General features: G+C 37.9%; 1 protein-coding gene and 1 pseudogene across 10 annotated transcripts in view; one reads left to right on the plus strand and one right to left on the minus strand.

The window, feature by feature from the left end:
* Bmpr1b (bone morphogenetic protein receptor type 1B) overlaps positions 1 to 15,533 on the minus strand; it is a 444,906-nt gene that overhangs the window by 273,813 nt on the left and 155,560 nt on the right. The window lies entirely within an intron of this gene.
* The window catches only part of LOC106009661 (cyclin-Y-like protein 1 pseudogene), a 44,466-nt pseudogene continuing 29,340 nt past the window's right edge, over positions 408 to 15,533 (plus strand).

Genomic DNA, 15,533 nt, shown 5'->3' on the forward strand with positions numbered 1-15,533 from the left:
AGATACAAGGGGTAGGGCCGGGGATTTAGCTCAGTGGTTTCGCTGCCTGCTGCACAAGCACAAGGACCTGAGTTCGATCCCCATGTACCAAAAAAAACAAAAAAGATACAAGGGGCAGGAAGATAGATGCTCTTGAACTCCCTTACTGCTTTTGCTACTTTGTGCACACCATGTTGTTTCTCCTCTGCAATGCCTGTCTGCCACTCTGCCTTGGAGCCAGCCGATTATGGACTGAAACCTCCACAAACTATAAGCCAAATAAACCTTTTCCCTTTAACTTTGGGTGTCGGGTATTTTGTCTCAGCAAAGAGAAAAGTAATTAACACAGAGGACATATCAGAACCCCCTGTGAGGCTTAAGTTACATGTTCTTCCATACTCTCTCACTCCTCCTGCAGATTCTGAAGCATGGGCTACAGAGCCAGCTTGTGTCCCCCAGAGATCTCAGCCACCATCCCTGGAGCTGAGGCGCTAGAAAGCAGTGGTCCAGCAGCAATGGCATTCCTGCCCCGCTCTGCATTCACTGGGGCCCAGGGCTTATTCTCACCCAGTGAACATGAGCAGAGGACATATTTGTCACTGCAGTACTTAGATCAACAAAAGCACATGGGCCATTTTCCATTTGGACTGGGGACACCTAAGGAAATTTGTAAACTATACCTCAAATAAAGAGGAGCATATCTGTCTGGGCCCTGAGTAACTACAGGGGACAGGATCTCTCCTTTCCCATTTAACCTCCACCCGCTTCACACCATTATCAGTCAACACCTTCCACCCATGAGAAAGATGTAACGTGTTAACTGAAAATCTATCCATCCAAATAGGATCAAGACTGACCTCAGCAAACACATTACCCAATGGGACATACCCCTGTACCATTACCCAAGACCAAGAGTTGCTCTCTTGGGGCCACCATTGCTAAGGGAGTACATGGTACCCTGGAGAGCAGAAGGAAGACTGAAACGCTACAATTGTAATATGTAATCCTTTTCAAACCTTTAATTTTTATATATCAGTCACTTGTGCAAATGTTTATTAATTTGATATTATATTATCATCAAGTGATTTGGTAAGTTATCATGAAATCAGTAAAATTTCCTAAATTTTCATCAACTACACCAAAGACCACAGCTACTAGATGAGTCCTGGAAACCATGTATATCGTATACGCTGGGAAAATCAAGTTGCTATAGTTCTTAAGCATACCATATTTTGTGATGGCATATTGAGAAGGGCCTGCAACTGTTCTTTTCCTTCATTCAGCCAGCAAGCTTCCCCTATGCTTAAGAATACAGCTTAGGTGTCACACCCTCTTCCCAAACTTCTTTCCTGGATACAGTTCATGATTTCTCTCTTGCACCCTTTTCATAACTGCATGTTAATTTAATGGTTCCTATCCCACTCATCTCTCCATCCTCAAAGTCTCGAACTACACTAGAAACATCCACACTTCACATTCTTATGAATGAGTGATCTTCTCAGCCCACCCCACTGTACAAAGAAGCCAGACTACTCAGTGTGTATCAAAGATCCCCAAACAGGCTAAGGAGTTGAAGAGCAAGGTACAGTATGTGCAGTTGATGTAAGTACTGAGCATGAGTCAATTTCATGTCTTTGTACTAAGAATTTTAATTATGTTATTTGTAAACTTTAATGCTATATCTTTATCTCAAAGGGCAGCAGCAATAAGAAATTATACCCAAAAATACATGCATCTAACAAGTAGTATGTACAAACTTCTAAACATGAGCATCTAAAGTTCCATATCTTGGTTTTTGCCCCTGGTCTCTAAAAGCAAAAAGGAATGCAAGAGTCTTCAACTTACTTCTACAGACACATCTAGAGTTCCCAAATAAGCACTGAGCACTCCTGTCACCTGACATACTTGGTGCATTTTTTTTTTTCTTTAGGAGAAAAAATGCTGCAGAGAATAACATAAAACAAAAAGACCTTAAATAAAGTCAGAAGGCTCTGAGAGGAAAGATGAGTGTGTGCTCATCTCGGGGTCCCTTACCTGCCACAACCCTACCTCAGCGTTGACAGCAAGTCTAACAGTGACTCCACAGCCTCTGCTGTGATGATGTCACACTAGGCCTGTGAGCAGACTTTCAATAGCTTTACAGAGAGAGAATGCCTTTTAAAGGCTCCTAAAAGTTACATGAACACTTCAAGTAAGTTCTCTTATGAGGGTGCTAGGGAACAGGAATGCCACTTCCAGACATAGCTCAGAAAGTCATTGTTCAAGCCACAGAGGTAACTTCAAGGGAAATAAGAAAATGCATTAACATTCCAAGGATCCCAGCCAACCCCAGGCACTGAGAGGTACAACCGGCCCCACAATCTCCAGCGACTCAGCCGTGCAGAGGGTTCTGAGGGGGCTGGTCCAAGAGTGACCTTGCAGGTGTGTGAAGGCTTCCTGCTCTCCTACAGCACTCCCTCACAACTGCTCACAGATGATCGGAATGACAACAGGAAACAAGTGGGGAGGAGGAGGAGGTATGACTCTGGAGAGTTCTCAGAAAAGTATCTTCACAAGAGGAAGCAGTCTATGACAGTAAATACCAACCAACATGTGCCACAGTGTGCTGGATACTGCTCTGTGCACGTTATGTGTATGCTATCTTTTAGTCTTTTCAGTGGTTCCACGAGGTGGGTGTTATTACCTTTGCCATCCTATACATAAGGATGCTGAAATGCAGAACATTAAGTAACTTGCCCAAAACGACAGCACTAGGGGAGTAGGGCCTGCAGCTGTCCTGGCAGATCTTCCCCTGGCTGTGCACTGCCTCATAAGCATCATCTGGCATGGACTGAATTATGAGTTCAGGGCCTTAGCATCTCCCAAAAAGATCACATCCATCAGATCCCTGGAAATAGGACTGTCTGTGGGTATAATTATTTAAGAGGAGGCCATATGGCATAGAACAGTGGTGGTGAGCCTATGGCACGCATGCAGCAGTGGGCTCTTATTACTGAAAAGCTCTAAAAGGTTCACCATCACTGGTTATAGGATGATCCTTAAATCCAGAGGCTGGTGTTCTTAAAAGAAGAGGATGCAGAAGTTACACACAGAGAAGACTCAGTGAACAGTTAGTTCAAAGCAAAGAAAACTAAAAGTGGCCAGGACCTGCCAGAAGCTAGGAAACAGCAAGGTACAATTCTTTCCTCAGGTCTTCAGATGGAGCATGGCCCTGCAGACACCTCAACTTGAGACTTCTGGCTTACAAACAGAAAATGAACTGTCCCAAGCTGTCCTGTGCATGGTAATTGTCTAGAGCAGTCCTGGGACTGTGAGGCAGAGTGAGACCCTGAGGGAGACAGAAGAACTACAGGCATGGGGGAGTTAATAAAGCAAGGCCTAGGCTGCTGCACAGTGTTTTTAGAGAGAGGATATCTGACCAAAATGCATGGAGTTGATGAAGAGTCCTGTCTTCAGCCACAGATATCAGTCTGCCCTTTACTCATGACTGACCTTGTGAAATGAATTTCTACCTACAATAAAATGATGGAAGCTGAAGATCACAATGTTGAGATCACTTTCATACAGATAGTGAGAAGCTTTAGGGAGACATCTCGGAAAGAAGAGACAGTGATCTGAACAAACTTTAAGGAGCCCCATCATTTAAAGGGTTAAGGCAAGAGGTAAGCAAAGGTGACTGAGCAGCGGAAGAGTATCTGAGTAACCATGGGGGAAATCAGAGAAAAACAAAAGGGCTGGGCACAGTGGCACACAACGGTAATCTCAGCACCCTGGGAAGCTGAGGCAGGAGGATCCAAAGTCTGAGCCCAGGCTGGGCAACTCAGCAAATTAGCAGAACTCTGTCTCAAAATAAAAAATAAAAAGGGGCTGAGAATGTAGCTCAGTGCAAAGGCCCTGAGTTCAATTCCACATGGAGGAGGAAGAGGAGGAGAAAGATGAGGAAGAGGAGGAAGGTGAGAGGTGGAAAGGAGGAGGCAGTAGCAGCAAGAGTCTGAGGTGCTGAGTAAAAAGACAACTGGAAGAAAAGATCATCAGTGGTGACCATGAGAAAATAAGGTGTTAAGAAAGGATTCAAATATTGCTTGTTGAATGACATTAAAAAGGGACCAAAACATCAACTTCAAATGTAGTGTGTGAAATATCAGATACAAACTAAGTGATATTAAATTTACTCTTACAAAATTCAGAAATTCTGATATACTGTTAAACTTTCTAATTCAGTCTAAAAAATGTTACTCTGTGGAAAATATTTTGTTCCCTTTTAAAGGGTAACTTGTGAGATTTCCTCTATTTGGAATGAACTCTTCTGCAACATCTTTCACCTTTTAACTTGAAATACTCCAGACTTGTGTATTCCCATTAATTCTACTACTAGACTACTACTTTACACACTGGGGAGATAGCATTTCCTGGTTGTATACAAGTCACTATCTTTTCTCTGAATGAATTCTTAGGCTAATGAGAGACACAGGCAAGCCATCACAGGAGATGAGAACGCTTTCACACACTATGACATAGACAATAACAATATACCATAACAATACACCATGGAGTCTAGCCTACTGCAGAGCTGCCTTCCAATTCTACATGGAGCTTCTCATAAACTTGTCCCTGAAACTGATGCCACTGTCCTATTTACATCTTAATAGATTCATTCCTTAGGAAAAGAAAAAATAAAGAAGAGGACCCAGCATATAAACAGGAAATTAATTATCTTGTTAGTGGCCTGAATGCTCAGTCTTGAATGCTCTGACACATACCTGGTACCCAAATCAATATTTTCTGAATGAATTAATAACAGAGAAGTAAAAAAAAAAAATAACAGAGAAGTGATTTTGTTTTCTGTTAATACACCATGATTCCCTTTCACCTGTTATGGGCAATGCTATTCTGGAGTAGAAACCACCTAAGATGCCTTCTTCTCATTTAAACAGGAATATTGCCAAAGACAGACCTGCAGGGCTATAGGATACTCATGTGGTGGAGCCAGTGTCCCTTCTTTGAAGGAGTGTGTCCAAGTATACCAAGAAGCTTTTCCAAAATGCACTTGTCCGGCTCCCACCTCCAAATCCCCGGCTGAGGTATGGGCCTGGGCATTCTAAAAACCCCCCCTGTGTGACTAATTCTGCAATACACCCTGGAGTTACTGACCGGAAGCTGAGGTTCCCAGAAATATCTTGCTGAGAGTAAGTGGTGAAACATTCTGAGATGTCTGTCCGGAGAGAAACGGAACAATTCCAATGGAGACTATACCCTAAGAGCTGAACCTGTAGACTGACTAAAAATTGGCACAATACAAATAACTGTTTGTATTCAAGAGACAAAAATGTCAGCTATTCCCCCCCCCCAAAATTGAAAATAAAGACCATATGATTGCCCTTGGGTGTTTACTTCAATAATCATAGATCAGACAGGGAGCAAAAAAACAAAAGGGTGCCTCTTGCTTGGATGAACACTTAGGAAAACTACTAGTAAGTCATAAAGTGGTATTGTTTTAGGTGTGTTCTGAAATGTATCAGCATTTGGACTGAGCTTTCTGACACAGCAAAAATAAAAAAATACCAAGTGAAACCAAAAGTTTTGATTTTAATTTGTTCTCCAAAGGCATTTTCATGGTTTTTACAAACCATTTGGATTCTCAAATCAACTTATTTCTAAATTGATTGATTTATCAAAGTAATTACAAAAGAAAATATCAATCTAAGGACTTACTTAGCTTTAGCAGTCATGAAAAAGTAAAGTTACTGGAGATAATATGAATTACATACAACCATGATACAGTGGATAAAAATTTTGGCTGAACCTAAACTAAGTTTCCTTGACAGAAACAAACCTTAGTTGTGAAACATTTCTTAAAAATCACCAAAATTCCTTTGATCATCTTGTTATCCACTGAGTATTATTTTGCAGCATGATACTTTCCAGAAAGAGAAATAAGTTTCTGTTAATAAAAAATTCAAGAGTAATAACCAAATAAATGAATTCTACAATTTAGACTGTAAAACACATAAACTATATCAGTGTTCTTAGTAAGCGCAAACATTCCAAATCTCCATCAAGAAAAACAGTAAACTCAAAGGAGGGCAGGGACAACACCACCTTCCAAGGCAAGCAGTGAGAGTCTGCCAGGCAAAGCCCAGGGGCCAGGGCAGCCTTGCAGCTGTCCAGCCTGGAAAGGGACACAGAATACAGACCCCGTCATGGGACAACAGGAATGGGAGTCACACAGGGGACAAACAAAAGGATGGGTCAAAGAAGTCTAATTTGCATAAAACTCAAAAAAAATGCAGAATGCTTCATTTTCTCTGATTAAGTTGTTAAAACAATACTCATAAGTTTTTAAACTACAAGCTGATTATACAAACTGTAAGATTACAGTTTCCAAACTATTTACTAATTATTCTGCATTATCAATCGTCTTCATGATAGAGACAATACTGAAGGGTAATAAATTCTATACACGAAAAATAGGAAATTTAGTATATTTTTCCAAAACAGTCCAGTGAAAAGTGAAACATAATTTGCTATCTAATGAATAAAGAATAGAAAGTCATTTAAGTTAACTCATGCTATTAGGGAAAGTGAGAAATTCATGACTCTCTTAAAAGTCATGATTATTTTAAACTAAAGAAAAAAATTTCCATCCTTAATTCACAAATAGAACATGACTTAAATAAGAAATCTATTTTAAAATAACATATCCAAGGTAATTCTCATGGTTTCTGCCAAAAATATGAATTATTTAAAGATGCCAAGTTGCTTAAAGCTGAGAATTATTAAAAATAACATACTTACAATTTAGGGTACAATGATTTATGTAAAATACTGTTCTTGTTTCCTTGAAGCATTTATTGTAGAATATTTAGGAAAACAACACTAAAAAGTAAGTTCAAACCCAATCTTTTTCATACTGAAGTTTTTCACAATCTACTTTAAAACCTCAAAACAACCACCACACTTGTTATCAGAGAAAATGTTCTCTATTACTATCACTTCTTTCATTTTAGAATAAGTGAAAAAACGCTTTACAATAGATCACTTAGGCTGGATGAATTGAAGCCAACACAAGAAGTTACTACAAAGGCAAGGCAGTAAATAATACCAGTAACTTCCGCACAGAAAGAGAAATCTGAACTAGTTTGATATTCTTAATCACTGTGGTCACCATGCAATACACATTATCACTTCTTACAATATTAGACTAAAATTAACTAACTGAAGGAACAAAGATACTATTATAGGAACAAAGTATTAGTACAGAGCTGTACATCCATAAAATACAGCTACAAATGCACTGTAACATTTTCACCCACTAGCAGGCATTTTTAAAGCAAACCATTGCTGTCAGATTGCTACCTAATAATATGATATATGATAATTATATAACGTATAAATAGCTATATAAATGTAAAGTATTATTCAGAATACACATCTGAAATTTCTAAATTGTCTTAATATAAGGATGCCATGTTCCCTAAGAGATTTTTTTTAAATTAGAAAGATAAAATAATTTTCATAGAAAATTATATTCCTCTAAAGTTATATACATATTGCTCATGTAAACATACAAGCACTTAAGATGTGCCTTTAGGCAAATATTTTTAAGGGAACTCAGTTATGAATTGTATAAAGCAAATGAATTTTCTAGGGAAATGATTTTCCTATTTTTTTTCAGAAAGACTTTTGAGGCAGTTTACATGATATAAAAATGGTAATAAGACAGAGCAGCAACAAGAACAGGAGCAAACAGAAATCAGAAATCATGTGACACTGCAGGGACATCAGCATACACAAATTCATCCCACTGTTTGGAAATAGGCACTAAATTTAACTCTGAAGTAAGTGAAAACCAAAGTATATGGAAGTGGGGAAGAGAGGAAAGTAAACAGAGTTCATATCTTTCAAAAATAGGTAGCTGAAACAAGTTAGTCCAGAGAAAGAAACTGTTCCAATACTAAGTTCTAGAAGGCAAGTGAGGAACACATTCAAATAGCATCTCATTTGCCGTAACTTTATTCTGCAGGTGATTTGTCTTAGTCATGCTACGTGCATAAATAGGCTACAGAAGAACATTCATAGCTAGAGAGTCATTCTTTATCTACTTATTCAACAAATACTTCCAAACCGTACTATATGGTAGGCATTTATTACTCTACTCATTGATAAAATAAAAATATTAAGATCACAGCCTCCACAGAGCTTCTGTTCTAGTACCACACAGAGAAAACATTGAACTGAGCAATTTGTGTGGATTACACTCAGAAGAGCAAAATCCAAATGCCAGAGCGTTTTACATCACTCTCTCAACCATTCCATTGCTGAAACGCAACTAAGTACAGCAGAGATTATAAACGAGACAGCTGGAGTTGCACCGGTCATCCTTTCTTCAAACTGTTAAATTAATATCTTCATTATTCAAAGAGATATAGAAATCAACAAAATTATTCATCTACAGCTCAACTACTAAGGAATCTTGAAGACACAATATAATACATTTTATTACATTGACTATGTCAAACCAAAAAGTTCAGAAATATTTACTAGGTATTAACAATTTGCTCTTTTTGCCACGGGATCTTTACTTTCATCAGAAATAGAACACTGATTATCATTAGCTAAAATGCCGTCACCAAGTACCAATACCATCTTTTCCTATTCTCTCCCTCTCCAGAGGTAATTATCAGAATACTATTCCCTTCAGGTTTTTAAATTTAAATATGCATGAATGCCTAGACAGAACAGAGATTACTGTGTTTTGTGGGTCAACATTTTTCATAAATAGCACTGAATGATATATTGTAAATAGTTCTGAAGTTTCTCCCCTATCTTCAGTGTGTGTATGTTTAGTGTATTCTCACCAGTACAAAAAAAGACATAATTCATTCACTCCAAATGCTATATTTACAGCATAAACTGCAGTTTGTCATTCATTCCTCAACTCAAGTTGCTTCCTTTAAACACGTATACAAACACACAACACAGTCTGCAGAGCCTTCAAACACTGTTAAATGAAGCCGAGACCTGGCATGCATTCATGTAAATTTTGGTACACATGTGAATATATCTGGTATATGCTCTATTCTGCTTCACAGATGAACATACATGAGCAGTGGTGCAAGGACCACCGTGGCTAAGGTGCCCTACACACAGGCAGTAGAGTTCCTGCAGGGAGACAGCCATAGAAGCGCCAGGTCAGAGGTGTCACACATTTTCTCTACTTTACCAAGAATTGTCAAACTGCTTTCCAAAGTGAAGAAAAATTATTCCTCTTTTGTCACATTCCAGCCAAACAGTGTATTTCTCTGCCATTGTGACAGGTATAAAGTGGTATTTTACTGTGTCTTCCTATTTCCTAAATTATAATAAGTTTTTTGAGATGATTGAGTCCATCATTCAGGGAAGTGAATAGCCAGTCCACTGTTAGGAGAACATTGAGGGAAGTGACTAGCTGGTCCATTGTTAGGAGAAATAATCAGCCATAACAAAGTCACCCTAAAGCTTCAAGTCGTTCTCTATTTGTTCCCCTTGCATTCATCTGCAGCAGTATCCTTGTGGCACCTCAGCCTCCCTCCCCAAGATCTGATACAAAGACCCAGTGGTATATTAGGCACTCTTCCCCCAATAATGAGACAGATCTAAAATCGTCTATTAGATTTTTCTTTTGGTACCAGGGATCGAACTCAGGTCCTTACGCTTGCAAGACAGGCGGCGGAACCACTGACCTAAATCCCTGGCCCCAAAAATCGTCTATTAGATTTTATACCACATGACAGATGACAAGCTGAAGTCTTCACAAAACAATATTTATACTTACGTATGAGATATTCTGGTATTTGAATTTTACTTTCAACTATGTAGCTGCTGTTGAAATCCACTAAACAGATGCCACAATTCCACTAGTGCATCACAATGCTCAATCTGGACAACACTGGCTCTCTTCAATCTGCTCAGGCTACTTACTCTTCATATGAACGTGCACAGTATGGGATCATTGGTGGCCTGACACTCCTGAGGTATATTTCTAAGGGTAATTCTATTTATTGGGGGAGGTCACCGGTTTTTTTTAGCTTTGTTGTTTGATAAAGTATCTGTCTTCAGATTCTAGAGGTATGTGGACCAGGAGCATATTTTGAATATACCTGGAAGCATACCTTATTGTGTAAGTTATTTGAGCCTCCAAGATTTGGCATAATAAAATGGCAAAACTGTTTCCATTCCATAGGAAGCAATCAAGTAATTTATTAGTTGATATTTTCACTATTCAAATACTATAGTTTCTTTGCTGCCCCAACTGTCGACAACAAAAACTTTTGTACTCTTGAACAAATAATCAGCCTTATAACAATAGGATTGTTTTAAATTGCTTTTGTTAATTTTTCTTTTCCTAAGACCTCTGCCCTTGTTTTTAACATACTTCCATTGTATTTAGTTGAGGCCACCACTGAAAATGTGACATTATATTGGTATATACACATGAAAAATGAAATTGTACCCTTACAATTTTGCATTTTAAATACAGGACTGAACATTCTGATTAATGTTCACAATGTTCTTAAAACTTACAGTTGCTATGCTGTTTTTTACTGTTTTATTCCTTATTTCCATTTAATTGGATGCAATATAAAAATACACCATCTAGCCAATTGATATTTTAAATTCAATGACACACAAAGCCAGTAACTGAAGTGATTTAGAGACCTAGAGCATTACACTGTGGTGTCTAAAAGTGTGCATGCACTCAGCATGGAATGTTATGATTGGATAAGTTACAGGTTTCTAAATTTAAAAATAAACACCACTGTTTTTATTCCAACTCTGTTTATGCAAAGGTTCTGGAGATGAGAACTGGCAGGTTGTTTCTGCTCTTGCCTTCTCTCCTCTTGCCTGAGCTCCTCTTCGCTCATGGTGAGCATCTACAAGTGACAACCTGCGAGCTTTGGGAACTATACAGGAGCAATCTGAATAGCAAGTTCTGTGCCTCGTCGTAGAGACCATCAGAAAAATATACACAAAACTACAACTGCACACATATGAATAATGAGGGAACTCAGGTGACATGGGGAGTACTTATGATAGAGAAAACATTCTCGCTTTAATGTAATTCAGTACAGACATTCCCATTTCCAAAGGAAAGGTTTTTAACATCTTCCTTAACTTTGACAATGACTACCATAAATTTTCTCAATTTTCCATGAGTATGAATTAGAATTCACATCTCCAATGAAAGATTTCTTAAATGTTGATTATAAACTATGACCTTTTCTTTTGTTATATCTTAATAAATATAACATCCAAGTAAATATACTACATTTAATAGGAGGTCACATAATGCTAGTAAGAGATATACTACCGGAGGTCTTTACATTATTCTGTTCATATTATCATTTCATATTCAAATACTTTCTCCTACTATTATCAGTTAATTTGCTCTAAACAATATATAAGGTTTAAATAAAACTCCAAAGTATCAAAGTACCTTACTCTTCTTAGGGACAAACTACTGGGGTGGCCTGGCCTCTGGTATCTGCAAATGTAAAGTTATTTAGAAAAAGGGCCTTTGTAGATGTGACTGGATTGAGGACTATGACTGACAAGGAGTTTCCATCTCCAGATGGGCCCTAAATGCATCACAAGTGTTCTCAGGGAGGGAGGCAGAGGGTAGCTGCACACACAGACTGGAAAATTACAGGATGGTATGGGGAAGCAGAGACTGCAGGGATGGAGCCACCGCTCTAGGGATGCCAGCTGCCACTGCAGGCTAGGAGAGGCAGGGCGGGTTCTCAGAACACACCGAGGGAGAACAGCCCTGCTGCCACCTTCATTTCAACTCGGCAACGCTGATGTTGTGCTTCTGCCCTCTGAAAGGCTGAGAGAATAAATTGCTATTGATTTAAGCTCATACATTTTGTGGTGCTTTGTTTCAGCAGCCTAAGGAAACATATACATATGATTGTTACTACCACAGAATAAGGTTCTGAATTTTCAAATTAAGTTCATAAATTTGAGGAGGAGCACTAAATAGAGAAAAATGAATAATCCCACTTAAGTGTGCTGGACAGTCTGAGAAGTATTTTTGAAAGAATTAGGGCTAGAAAAACAGCATATTTAAAGTGTGAAGGCTGAGAAAAGGTCTGGCTCAAGGAGCAAATAAATGCAAAGTACCACGAAAATCTTTCAGAAAACAAATGTGTCAGTAATCAGTAAGAACATTAGAGATTCTTACTCCTTGAATTGGTAATTCTACTTTAGAAATTGTTGCTGAGAAGACATGCCAAAATCAGATCAAACTCTATGAAGATACTCCCCACAGCATGTCAAAAGCTAGGAGCCATCTAAATACCCAAGTATAGGAGGACAGGCAAGAGAACCAGTGTGTCTCCTTGGCTGGACATTTTGTACATATGACAAAAATCATGCTTACAAGCTGGGTGTGGTGGTCCACATCTGAAATCCCAGCATTCTGGGAGGCTGAGGCAGGAGGATGGCAAGTTCAAATCCAGCCTCTGCAATTTAGCAACTTAATGAGATCCTATCTCAAAAACAAATAAGTAAATAAATAAGAGGGCAGGGAATGTAACTCGGTGCGGTGCAAAGTCCCACAATTCAATCTCTAGTACTTGAGAAGTTTACAAATAATGCCACCTCCCAAAAAGCTCATGTTATAATTCTTATTTTAAATGTCTAGACAAAAGAAAGATAATCTGCAGTGATATAGCTGGCTTTTTCCTTTCTTTTGTTTCTTTTAACAGTGTTTGGTTTTCTTCTGCACTACTGAGGACTGAACCTTTGCACTGAGCTACATCCCCAATCCATTTTGTATTTTTATATTTTATTCTGAGACAGGATCTAGCTAAACTGCCCAGGCTGGGCTGGAACTTCTGATCCTCCTACTCCAGCCTCCTAGAGCAGTACAATTCCAGGCTTTCGACACCACACCCTCTTCCATCAGTGCTTTTAACAGCTTCACTACAATATACTTTGGATGCAGACGGTGGAGAACTGTAATAAAGGTAGATGGCAGACATCAATATTCTAGTTTTCTGGGTGACTAGAAGACATAAGAGTACTATCTTAGCAGCCAAAAGTCCCAATAATTTCAAATGTCCCACATTATGTACAATGACTGTGAATATCTGTGAGGCCCACAGGAATAAATATCATTCCCACTTTATTCACACTGGGAGCACCCAAGGCACCAGAAGCTTCGGAGTTCTCAAGGCCACCTACACCAGCAGAAAAACCAGGACTCGAGCCAAGTCTTGTGATTCCAGCCTGGGGCTTTAATCCCTCTCCTCAAGGCAATGGTGCTACAGGCCCAGCCATGGTGAGGTGGTCTCCTTACCAGCAAGCTTCATAAACCCAAGGTCAAGGCCCCAAGCCCATTCGGACTGGCTGACAAATTTAAGTATGGAAAGGCCTGTCGAGTAAAATGTCTGACTCCCCTATAATTTTCTCAGACTCATTAATAACTCAAGGTATAAATGAGACATTCATAAATATTACTAACTACATGTAATAATACTCAAGAGATACTCAGTCTTTCAAATCAAGCCCTCTATCTATTTCACTTATGTTTTTATTCAGCATATAGTTTATATTATAAGTATATTGCTGCAAGCCTTTCCTTACACTAGGGTTTTAGTTTGGGCCCTTAACCACTTTGTAAACTATGTAAGAGCCAACAATTTTCTGTAAACATGCGCTTATAGCTGCAACTTCACTTATAAAGACAAATGAAAAAATAACTTCTGCAAAACTCTAGAAATTTAACCAAAATGTATGACATATTTTTTTAAATACACGTTTTCATTAGGATTAGGGAACTAACTGATAGGCACTATATATTTTATAAATACAGTCTAAGGAGCTCTATTTTTATAAGCAATTTTGAACTTCAGAAGTCCTTAGTATTAGAATATAATCAAAGAAATTACATATTGGTTAACAAAAGAATCATGGTCAAATGAGAGCTAATTTTTAATTTTGAGATTTTGATACAGGAAACTGTACCAAATTTTGATACAGGAAACAGGGGTACAAAAGGTTAATCATATAAAATCATCTCTCAAGTGTTAAAAACTCTATTACTTAATTTTTTCTATACTGGAACAGACATTTTAATAATCTGGCCTAGATTTAACTGTCAAAAACAGTGCATACTCATGGGCTATCTATCTATCTATCTATATGCATACATAGACATATATGTTACTAATTTCAGAAGTTAATTTAGAGAAAGCAACAGGAGAGTAAACATTTCCTTCAAACTCCTAAAGAAAGGTATTAGTCATTTTTATCCTTTGAGTTAGTATTAGTAAAGATATTTTTTATAAATCCCCAAAGAACTTTCAAACAGGACTACGTCATTGAATGAAAAATAAGTCTCAAGAAGCAGAAAGTTTTACTGCTGTCCTTGTCAAAAATTGCTTGTTCCATCTAAAAAGTTACGCTGGTAAAAGTGGTCACAAAAGCATATTGAAAAATATATTTGGGTCACCAACTGAATGCAACTCAAATTTCCCCAGAAGCTCTCTAAACACAGCCCACAGACAGCTTCAGGCAGGCAAATTTCCTTTCCTTTTGTGGCCTGTGTTTGCATAGCATTTTAGCATTAAATACAGCATATAGCACAATCACTGTTTCCTATTTCAGAATGCTCACAGGATGATTTCCAATAATGGGACACAAAAGGAGTATAACGATTTAGAAAAATTTCCAATTGTTTTATTTAATAATTGTATGTTACATAGGGTATTTTTTATACCTTTCAAAGACGACAAATGTCACACATCTCATAAACACGGAAGTGTTTCTTAATGAATCCTTTGAAGTGTTATATGTTCAAATTTGACCAATGGAATGCTCTAAGATACAAAAATCAAAAAAACTTTCCTTGATTCAACTTCCAGTTATATAAACCTTAATATATAATTTAACAGAGCTGACATGTAGCAGGATAAGTCTTCATGAATTGATTTTTAGAATGAGTAGATCTATTCTACTAAGATCTCCATATGTGTCTTAAAAATAAAGACAAAACGTTTCAATTTTCTCATAGATTATAAATCAAAGAAAATTGAAGGCAGCTACATAAACAGTTCACAGGCTGTATCTGTTGCACGGGCCACGGTGATCTCTAATGTAGTGCATTTAGTCTAGTCACCTCTTCCCCACCATCTTTGAATAAACATGTCTTAAAGCATCATTAATCTACACAACGTGGGATATTTTTCTTTTAAGAACAAACACCTTTTAAACTTTGGACTAGCTATACAATTGTAGAACCAAGCAGAAAAAAAGAATTTTGTTATATGTGTTTACACTAAAAGTTGAACATGATACTACCAAGTCTCTCCAATGAGAAGGTGCATTAAAGTACTTAAGACATCCATATTCACTATTTTCTTTTCTACTGTTATTCTGTATCTCAGTAAGTGCAGAATAACCTTTTTTGCCTAATACTCAGAGAACCCAGGGTAGGAAATCTGTATTTTCATCATGAATTTGAAACAATTTTACACATTCAGTGATGATCAAAGGAACTTATTTAACCA

This window comes from Heterocephalus glaber, unplaced genomic scaffold (assembly GCF_053883595.1).
Source record: "Heterocephalus glaber isolate CG9 unplaced genomic scaffold, H.glaber_assembly_v1.0 deba00001454, whole genome shotgun sequence".
NCBI lineage: Eukaryota > Metazoa > Chordata > Mammalia > Rodentia > Bathyergidae > Heterocephalus > Heterocephalus glaber.